At 37.2% G+C, this 10,723-nt stretch overlaps 1 non-coding gene across 1 annotated transcript; it reads left to right on the top strand.

Moving 5' to 3' along the window:
* The first annotated feature begins 5,410 nt into the window (after positions 1-5,410).
* TRNAL-CAG (transfer RNA leucine (anticodon CAG)) lies at positions 5,411-5,494 on the top strand. The gene has a single exon. It is a non-coding gene; the product is annotated as a tRNA-Leu (tRNA).
* The last annotated feature ends 5,229 nt before the right edge of the window (positions 5,495-10,723 follow it).

The following is a 10,723-nucleotide window of genomic DNA, read 5'->3' as shown; positions in this document are numbered from 1 at the left end:
ACATTTTTTGATACTTTAGTAAAATGGGGAAAAGAGGTGGAAAGAAAAGGGGGCGGGGATTGCAATTATTATAATAAGATATCTAATAATCTTTGAAGGTTACAAACATGGAATTTGGTATATGGACTTCTCACTTAAAACAATTCCATACGTACAGGGTCAGTCCTTAAAGTAGTAGGACTGATTTTTTTCTTTTCTTTTTACGGACTGACGGCGGTTACTCCACCTGTTGTTGGTTGAGGTAGGTCTAAGGAAAGACAGGAAGCAGCGCCAGTCGGCTGCCAGCCATAGCAGGGTAAAGATCGCTCGTCATCGTAACCTCTGCGAGTGACCCTCGTCACGCTGCGTCATGCCCAATCTTTTGGAACAGCGTTACGCCATCAAATTTTGCGTGAAGCTCGGTAAAACTGGGAAAGAGACTCATGAAATGATCAAGATGGCGCAAGGTGATAACGCCATTGGAAGATCGAGTGTGTTTGAGTGGCACAAGCAGTTTAGAGAGGGGACAGAAGAAGTTGAAGACGCTGCACGGTCAGGACGACCTTCGAGCTCCAAAACGGACGAAAATGTTGCAAGAGTGAAGAATTTGCTGGACAGTGACCAAAGATTAACTGTTCGCATGATTGATGATGAACTTGGCATTGCTAAAACCCAAGTTCACGAAATTGTGCACGAACAATTGCAAATGGGGAAAATTTGTGCAAAGTTAGTGCCGCGAGTGCTGACAGGCGAGCAAAAGGACGTTCGCAAACGGATCTGCCAGGACCTTCTCGAAGAAGTGAGTGAAAATCCAAACTTGTTAGACAATGCGGTGACTGGGGACGAGACGTGGACGTTTGAGTATGACCCTGCGACCAAACGTCAAAGCGCGGAATGGCACACCCGAAATTCCTCACGCCCCAAAAAGGCGCGCATGACGAAATCAAAAGTGAAAAGCATGCTCATTTGCTTTTTCGACTCACAAGGAGAGATCCACAGGGAATTTGTTCCACACGGACAGACTGTCAATGCAGTTTTTTTTTATCTCCAGGTCCTGGAACGGCTGAGGAAACGCATCGTCCGCGTCCGCCCAGCCATCGCCAACTCCTGGCGACTGCATCATGACAATGCGCCGAGCCACACAACCTTCCAAGTGGTGGCGTATCTGGCCCAACATAACATTGCAACCTTGCCTCAGCCACTCTACAGTCCCGACTTTGCCCCACCAGACTTTTTCCTCTTCCCCCGCCTCAAAACTACCCTGAAAGGGCATCATCACGGCTCGGTGGAAGCATTACAACAGGCCGTGACGAGGCAGCTGAACAGCATTCCAGTTTCCGCCTTTCAGGAAGCGTATGAAAACTGAAAATCCCGTTGGCAGCGGTGTGTGGGTGTAGGAGGATCATATTTCGAAGAATATTAACCGTAAGTGTTATTTCTGTCAATATCTTATTTTTAATTGACTCAGTCCTACTACTTTAAGGACTGACCCTGTATTTCATCGTTTTTGTATTCTTGTCTTCTTCTTCTTCTTCTTCTTCTTCTTCTTCTTATTATTATTATTATTATTATTATTATTATTATTATTATTATTATTATTATTATTATTATTATTATTATTATTAAGATGCCTACATCTCGGGATCACTTACGCCTAGATATATGAAAGTTGCTAGTTTGATTATTCATTTAAAATAATGAAACATAGATTTGAGCTTTTTTTTCCGTAGAAGGGCAAAAGCAGAGGTGAGGATTCACTAAAATGTTTGTAAGGTGTTTGAATTTCGCGACAGCGTTTTAGCTCAATCCAATTCTGTGTGAAAGACACAGAAGGGAGAACGCGAAATATTGTGCCACAGTACCACGTAGAAGCATTTGCTATATTGTGCGAAGCCGTATTCCGAACAAATTGGGGGTCTGGGAGCGAAATCTCACCGAAGATACTTTTATTGTTGTAAGCATAACTATAATTATACGTGTTTCTAAATGCTAGTTTTAAGAAATTACCTAATAGAGCCAATTTCCAACCCTCTGTTCCTAATCTGGTCTAATGCGTTTTTTTATTTCTTTACATACTCAATTATACCACTGCAAAAGCAGAGTATTCGGACAAAATATGGTGCTCATGGTCCCGGGTTCGATATCCGGTGAGGGTACATATTAACGAAAAAGGTGGTTCGAATTCCACTATAATCAGTAAGTGCACGTCTTCTTTAGCCGTCATGTCATTACCGTGGAACGTTAAACTCAAGGAACAAATCAAAATACCCTATGTACAGAGGTCTATACTTTTGTAATAATGTCCTATATTTGTCTTCTTGCTCTCTCCTGTTTAAGTGGAAAATTACTGGATGTACCAGAAATTGAATTCCTTACATATTCATCTTTAAATACATCAATTGAGTACAGTTGGGAGCTTTTCTTGAGAAATGAACAATTCCATGGGTGTCAAAGTTTATCAGTCAGTGACTCCCCAACTCCTCGTGAATCCAATCAGAGAAATGTTTTCTTCACCTTTGATACATCAGAAGATTTTGGTACAATTTATGTAGCCGCAATCTTAACGCGCACTTAAGAAAATGTCAACAATGTTGACAAACTGAAATCATGGTTAAAAACGAAACCTAACGGAAATTCAACATTTTGCCCTCAGGAAATGTTATTCGCATAGCGCCAGAGAACAAAGATAATGTCCCTCTCAGAGAGGCACTGAAAAAAAATGTCATGGATACGGATCGTCGATCGGAAAATACCCTCGCATTCTATTGGATAATGAAATTAATAGATTTATGTCAAGTTTCATGTTTTCTTGCGATCACTTTAGTGAAACAAAGGGAAGCTATATTTATATACACAGAAGAGAAATGGGACAGGCTTCGTGGCAGACAACAGATGACAGGATAAATACCATCGTCAATATAGCACTTTTTTGTGTGTAAGTACTGTCCAATACAGCGCATCTGATAAATCGCGGTGACTAAGTGTGACGTGAATCATGATACCGCCACGCCTCCGAAACGGAAGTGCGTATTTAATTTAAATCTAGAGAAAGAATATAATTTCATTTAAGAAAACTTACAAATTCGGGTCATAAAATATAATCTGGGAATCAAGTTTACACCCCCCTCCAGCCCCGGATTCATATGTGTCCCATTTTTGCAAATTGAAATTCTGGTCACTTTGAGGCTATGCTCATCTTCCAGGAAGCGAACCGCCCCCTCCAAATGATTCTTCTGGATCCGCTAGTGCATACAAGTGGGCGGATTTAGCATAGGGGAGATGTCCGGCAGCATGAAAATATGGGAGAACTTGAATTGTTGTATTCATATGTAAATCCCAGTTTCCTGATCTTTCTGCAAAGATAAACAACATTATAAGGTCAATGAACCTAAGGAGATTAACCCACAGCTTAATTGTTCTGCTTAAAGTTCTAATTTTCTGCAAGAAATCGTTAAATTTGCTCAAAGCTTCTTTAACATCTTGTTCATTAAAACTCTTTTCAAGAAGATCTTTAGAAATATTTTCCAAATATGCAAGAGAGCCATTTATTTAAGGAAAACTGCTCATCACTTTAACAATCGCACAAGCAGTAAGGCTATATGCTCGGATAGCTCTTGCGTATGCGTGACCATTCAAATGTGGTTCACAGTCAGTTTACCGTAAACTGTAGCCCATAGGTCTTCCAAACCACTCCCCTCCATTATCTTTCCAATAGCACCCATAAAAGACATTAATAGATGGAATCCTCCTAGCCTCAGAATAATTTTTGACACTTCACTGTTGGGATTTCCTGACGCTACAATTTCAGCCGCCTTTAAAAACAATGGTTGATCGAACGTAACAATACAGACACGGCGTTGCTTCTGACATTGTTCTGCAGCATAACTGAGAGCAGAGAAAATTGTTGATGGATTGCTAGGATCCATTTTTATAAAGGGAATTCCTAATATATATGTATCCTCACAATGTTCTCTTCTACTCATTACGGAGGTCATGAATCCATTTCACCCAGGCTGCATATCTGCGCCTGCAATCCACAAAACATTCATTGGAAATATGGGGTGTACCGTTCGACATTCAATTCCTCTGGTAACTTTCAAGTCATTAAAATCTTCCACAAAAATATTGGAGAGCCCACTACCATGACTTTTTTTGGCATATGAGAAAAAATACGAATAGTTTCAGGATTAAATGTTCCCAACGGAGTTCGCTTCACCTCCACTTCTGTTTTAACACATTTACTTAGTATTATGCATTTTACCGCTCCATGATATTAGAGGCGAAAATTTGAGCCCTCTCGTCTTCAAACTTACCTCGCTACATGGCTAATTTTAAGAGTAACCCCCACAATATATACACCGTTGGACAGATAATTTTATGCTCTTTAAGATTTGTTTGAAACATTTTCCATATCACAACTCACTAAGGAAATATAAGAAAAGAAAAAAAACAAAATGGCGCGGGCGATTTTTTTCATTTTTTACTCTTTAGGTTAAAATTGCCAAGAAACCATTAGGTTTATGAAAAACTTTAAGGAATACGAAATTGTAGAGCACATTTCACAGATTACGAGAAAAAAAGAAGCATGTCAATATGTTCATTAGTTTTGAAGATAAGGCCTTTTTTCTAAAACGCCCATTTTTTAACTTTGAGGGGGCGTGGGGGGAGAAGCTCCAGGGGAAGGGGTGGGGACTTTTGGGAAAATGTTCCTCTCATAGTGGTCTATCCCTTGAGAGAAAATCAGCTTTACCCAAATTTTTCCCGAACTTTGATGTTTTTTGACCTTCATTGACTGGGCTAAAAGGTAAAAGTGAGAGGGAACGCGGGAGAACTTCGTCTTCCACTTCCAAATAATGTTTATGGCATCCCTCCACTTCCTAATAATAATAATAATAATAAAAATAATAATAATAATAATAATAATAATAATAATAATAATAATAATAATAATAATAATAATAATGGGTAAAGATAGACACGGGGGACTGCGTGACGTCATGCGTCCTCCTACCTTTTCAGATCCTCTATTACCACTGGTTAAGACACTGTACCTACACGTAATGCATATAGTGTATTACTTTTTAATTAAATACATCTTATAAATGTGGCGTATCCAAAGCTCGCCAGTTCACATGCTACCAAAGAAACTGCGTATGGATAATGTTTAATCTTCCTTTCATTACAATTTAAATTTAATTGGACAGACTTAATTTTAAAGGAAAGGTAACACGAATTTATATGACGTAAAAATAAATTGTCTTTTAAACTTTATCAATGTGACACAATTTATTAAATTCAACATCTATATTGAACTTTCGTAGATGTTTGGCGGTAAAACCAGGAGAGACATTTTACGAATGATTTGGCAAATATCCAATACTGGTGTTTGGAAAGCATTCTAGAACTTGCAAAACAAGAATACATGCAACAAGTCAGGATGGCCGAGCGGTCTAAGGCGCTGCGTTCAGGTCGCAGTCCGGTCTTCCGGGCGTGGGTTCGAATCCCACTCCTGACATGATTACTTTTTCCATCTTCTATCGTTCGTGCACTATTACCACCTTTATTTGTAATTATGAGTTAAGATTCGCGATTGAGTTATTACGGAGTAAGGTTTGGTTTACCGTTCCAGATATCAAAAAATATAACGAACACATGAAATCCCACGTTCATTAGACCTGAATTCCTAAAAGCCTGCTTCAGTTTCTAGTGGTTTTGTTTGAATAAGCTGTAAAGTCATTCTCACCATCTTTCATGGAAAGGGACTTTAGAACTAGCAAATTAAAATTTATACATTTGTAAATTTGTGAAATATTTAGACTCACGCACACCGGGTACTTCGTAAAATCTTTGAACTCGTACTGGCGTTTTTGCCTTGTGGCTATGTGGATAGCACACGCGCCTTTGGCGTGGGAGCTCCGAGTTCGACTCCCGGCGGTAGTTCATGTGATTTGGATTCCATGTTAAGCTGTAGATCCACGTCTCATATAGCCTCGCTGATGAACGGGACGATACACTCAAATCCAATTCAAACGTGCTAAGGTTTACCAAACTGAACTAAAGTACCTGGAGACCACAGTGTTTGTGTAATTGAGGCTATAAATTTGAAACTGAAGATTTCTGTATGTTATTTCCATGACAACACTATTACCAACTACTAAGACACTATCATAGGTACTAGCGAAACTACACTGCATTAAACTATGTAATAATAACACAAAATAGACTCCTACCTTGTTATCATTCATATATTTTTTTGGAGTTCCTTACTACTGAAGAAGAATCCCATTTTCCAGAACTATTTTGTGATTATGCTGACAGGTCATTTTCAAGTTCCTTTGAACATAAATTTCGGCCATCACAAGTTTCTTCGATATTGTTTTTGTATATCATCCAATCATAGAACATTTTCTACACTATACACTTCATTTGACATGTGCATTACTGACTGGTATAGCGACAATATGCTGCATTATTTTGATCATGTCTGGTATATCTGCTTTCAAGAGAGAACGCACTCCGAAATTTACAATTATTACTATTGTTCTTTTAGCACGTATTGATAATATAGATAAAAAGAAAGATTTCATTGTATAATTCGTTTCCATCGAAATTAAATTTAAAGTTCATTCCCAAATCTGTCAAATTATTAAATGAAAATAGTGTTGAAGAGGCGCGCTAACAATGGAAAAATATATTATTTTTTAATTCCAATAAAAATATAACTAATAACCAGGCACGTACGCAGAAATTTATTTCGGGATGAGTCCAAAGCTTTTATGGGAGGCCAAAATCCAATAAGAGGATAAATTATATTAAAATTTGTCAAATCAGCCCTACAATTAGACTACATTTACAGAAAAGTGAGGATTTCGGGGAAAATGGGTTCGTTCCCTGGACCCTCCACCCCCGTGTGTACGTCCTTGCTAAGAACTAAATGCAACATATTATGTTATAAGGCAGTGTGCAAAATTTCAAAAACTCAGACGCACTCGCCAATTCAAAAATGACGGTCGCCAGTATTTCTTACGTATAAATTATGAAAGGTCCTCCCCCCCTCCGGCCTTTGGTTTGACAAAGAAAGATTTCGCATTTCGTATTTTCTCTCACTCAGTGACAATTATTTTCGTGCGAAACAGAAACTGCGCAGCCCTGTGAGTTTAAGCAGAAACTATGCCTACTAAACACTGGTCGCCAGCTCTAAATTTCTAGTCGCCAATTGCGACCTGGCGTCCGGAAATTTTGTGACCTCTTATTAGGTATAAATGGCATAATTAATAGGTAATTTAATATTTAAACTCGTAGATTTATAGTGACCACAACGACATGCGAAGCCTAGACTCTAGACTGGTCGAAGTGTTTTGCTTCATTTTTGATACATCCGGAGATCTGGGTACGATTCGTAAGGCTGCCTTCCGAACGCAAACTTAAGAAAACGTCAAACAGCAAAAGGTCACCAATAATGTTGCCAAACTTTGAAGATATGGTAAGTGAATAAGTGAAAAAAGGATATACATCAATAACAGTTATAGGAATAACGTATAACATGACAGTTATAGGAATTAAATGCTAACAATAATAACAACGAAAATATCAAACAAGGAAACGAAACTTACCGGGATTCCAACAACATTTGTATATACTCACAGAAGACGTTTATCGTATAGCGCGAGACCAGTGTTGCCTAAACGTTGACGCAAGAAGTCGCTAAGCGAAACAGAAAAGAGTCCAATTTTGGGGGAAAATTCGCGAAAAGTTAGTCGCGAAATTCCTTGTCTGTGCACTGTTTTCATTTTTCAGATATAATTTATATGGCTTATAATGTCAAGCCTACTACTACTGCTACATGTACACAATGTGCTATAGTTACGTCTCTGTCTACTAGATTTAGCTTTCGGAAGGAGGGAGGAACAAGACTTCTCCAATATAAGTAGAGTTTCACAATATTCATTAGTATACTATTATACTCACGGAATATTAGTTCCTGTAACTTCCACGAAAATAATATCGTAAAAGTACGAATTTTCTGACAATATTTACAAGAGTACAGGTGCTGCCATGTCTTGTTTCTATGTTCACCATGTCTTTCTTCGTCACCGAGTACATTTCGTTCGTCGGAACCACATATAAATAATTTATGCCATACTTTATTAATCCTCATAAAGCCGGCCGTATATTAACCACTAGACAGGACAGTCGAGCCGAGTTTCAGTTCAGTGCTATGAGCAATGGAAATATATATATACAATATATATATACAATATATATACACAATATATATATATATATATACATACAATATATATATACATACAATATATATATATATATTGTTTTGCATATTCATCCAAGCAAGTTCTAGAGAAAATCTTCTCCAACGTTATGACTGAGGCACACAGTCAATGCATTCAGGTTTTTCTCTCTGCATCCTCTCCTGCCTTCGTTTACCTCGACTTGGCTGACCTTCCTCTGGTAAATATGCGGGCGGCCTAAGAGTATATTCGTTTAATAAGAAGTAAAATATTTCTTTTCTTTTTTCTTTTTTAGTAAACGCAGTTATTGGCAAATATAAAAATAATGCTAAAATGACTCCCGATAATGTCAGGAGGTTTATATAGCGACTACCAATTTAACATCTTATTGCAAAGTGTAATGGAGTTGAAATAGCATCAGGCATGTGCCAAAATTTAACAAAACTTAATGCCGGTCAATGTGTTGAATTAACACAACCATTGTTTACTATATTGTTTCACATGATAAAATGTGGCACGAAAACATAAAGTACGGTATAGGAAAAAACGTAAAGATTTGGCAACCGTATGCCAGTGTTATAACGAAATCTTCGTGACGATGTAATTCAGCATCAATTTGACGTCAGTAGCAGCCTCATTTCTGATTGTGGTTGCTGGGAGGGTGAAGGAGAGAGAGAAGAAGAAGAACCACAAAAGATTATATCTTACTTGCATTTATATAGTAAGTACGATCGGTATGTTGGAGTTGAGTTCAACGTTCACTTCAGTAGCTAGGCTATATGAGATGGGACCTATTGGTTAACGTGGAATCCGAACCACATGAGCTCCTACCGGGAATCGAACCTGGACCTCCCACGTAGCGTACGCAAACCGCTTAGAAACAATAAGGAACTCGTTTGATGTTTTGGAATTCCTTATTGTTATTACTCATTAAATTAACGTAACAAAAAGATAAAGTACTTGAAGTTATTATCATGGGATATCATATAATATATATAAACATTTGCATGAGAAGGAGAATGAATACTTATTATTTAAATTGGCTTGATTGTTAGGAGCGAGTTAAGTTCACACAGTTAGAATCTTAACTAACCTTCAATCTGTGGCATACCGTATTTGAAAGTGCAGCATTACACGATGTATTCATTACATAAGATCTGTAATGTTCAAGGCCAAGGGTTTTTTCACATGTTTTCTCATTCACGCTAATTATTAACTAGAAAGTATAGTTAAGTCCTTTACGGGGTGAGAAAGTAATAATCAGTTGGGTAAACTAGCGGTTCGTTTCTTTTGGCGCACGATATACTCTATCATTTTATCACATTCAAATTAAAGTTCTAAGAAATAAAACAAGATACAGTAATTAATAATAATAGTAGTAAAAAAAACAACAGTTAACACTATTTTGATATCGGCAATGTTATGTTCTCAGAATTAAATGCACTGTATGAAAAAAAGAAATTAAAAAAAAAGAGAGAGACAGAGAGATACATACTACATAACCATCCAAGGAGTCCTGGTTTTGGAAAGCAAAATGTCAGCAACAATATTACCAACTAGTTAAATCATCATTTACGTTTCACAGGCACTCTAATTGCCATTCCTATTTGTTATAAAATTACCTTTCCCATACGGTATATTTAAGTTAAGAAAAGAATCTACGTTTTATTATCTAAAAAGAAAAGTCCAAGGATATACCAATTAATATTTGTTATTAAAGTGAACAAAATAATATAAATCCTTATGATTAGTTTTCGAGAAAAAGCTATTTTGTAAACTTAAGGATGGTTTAAAGGGACAAGTTTTGCCGATAGATGGCACTACAGTATTCGTATCTCTCCCATGTATTTTTTATCTTTTACGAAAATTCACGATTTCTCTTACAAATTTCAACCTATAGACTTCAAATTTTTAGAAAAGGAACTTCATAATCTATCGAAGGCAATAATCCGTGCCGATTCTTTATTTAGAATTTTCTTCGTTGTTGAAATGGCTTGATTGTTGAAATGAATATCCAAACCTTTAAAAATGGAACTGTTTCAACAATGCAGAAAATTCTAAATAAAAAATCGGCACGGATTGTTCACTTTAATAGGTTGTGAAGTTCCTTCTCTAAAAATTTGAAGTCTCTAGGTTGAAATTTACAAAAGAAATTGTAAATTTTCGTGAAAGGTAAAAAATACATGGGAGAGATACGAAGACTGTAGGACATCTATCGGCAAAACTTGTCCCTTTACACTAACCTTAAAAATTGATGCTTTACGACAGCCATGCCACCTATTAACATGAAACTGAAACTGAAGTATACCGTCATCAACCTCTTCATTATGACTTAAAGAAAACGACAGCACACCATATGTTTAATGAGAACAGCCCAGATTTATATGCAAAATGCATGTTTATAGTAACATGAAGAAACGTATGGAAAATAGTATATTCTTTCCGCGAGACTCGTAAGGATTCATTTGAGACCCATATGATAGCGCATATAAGTG

Source organism: Thermobia domestica, chromosome 4 (assembly GCF_964235325.1).
Source record: "Thermobia domestica chromosome 4, izTheDome1.hap1.1, whole genome shotgun sequence".
NCBI lineage: Eukaryota > Metazoa > Arthropoda > Insecta > Zygentoma > Lepismatidae > Thermobia > Thermobia domestica.
Note: the sequence above shows the minus strand (reverse complement) of the source record. Positions and strands in the feature narration are given on the sequence as shown.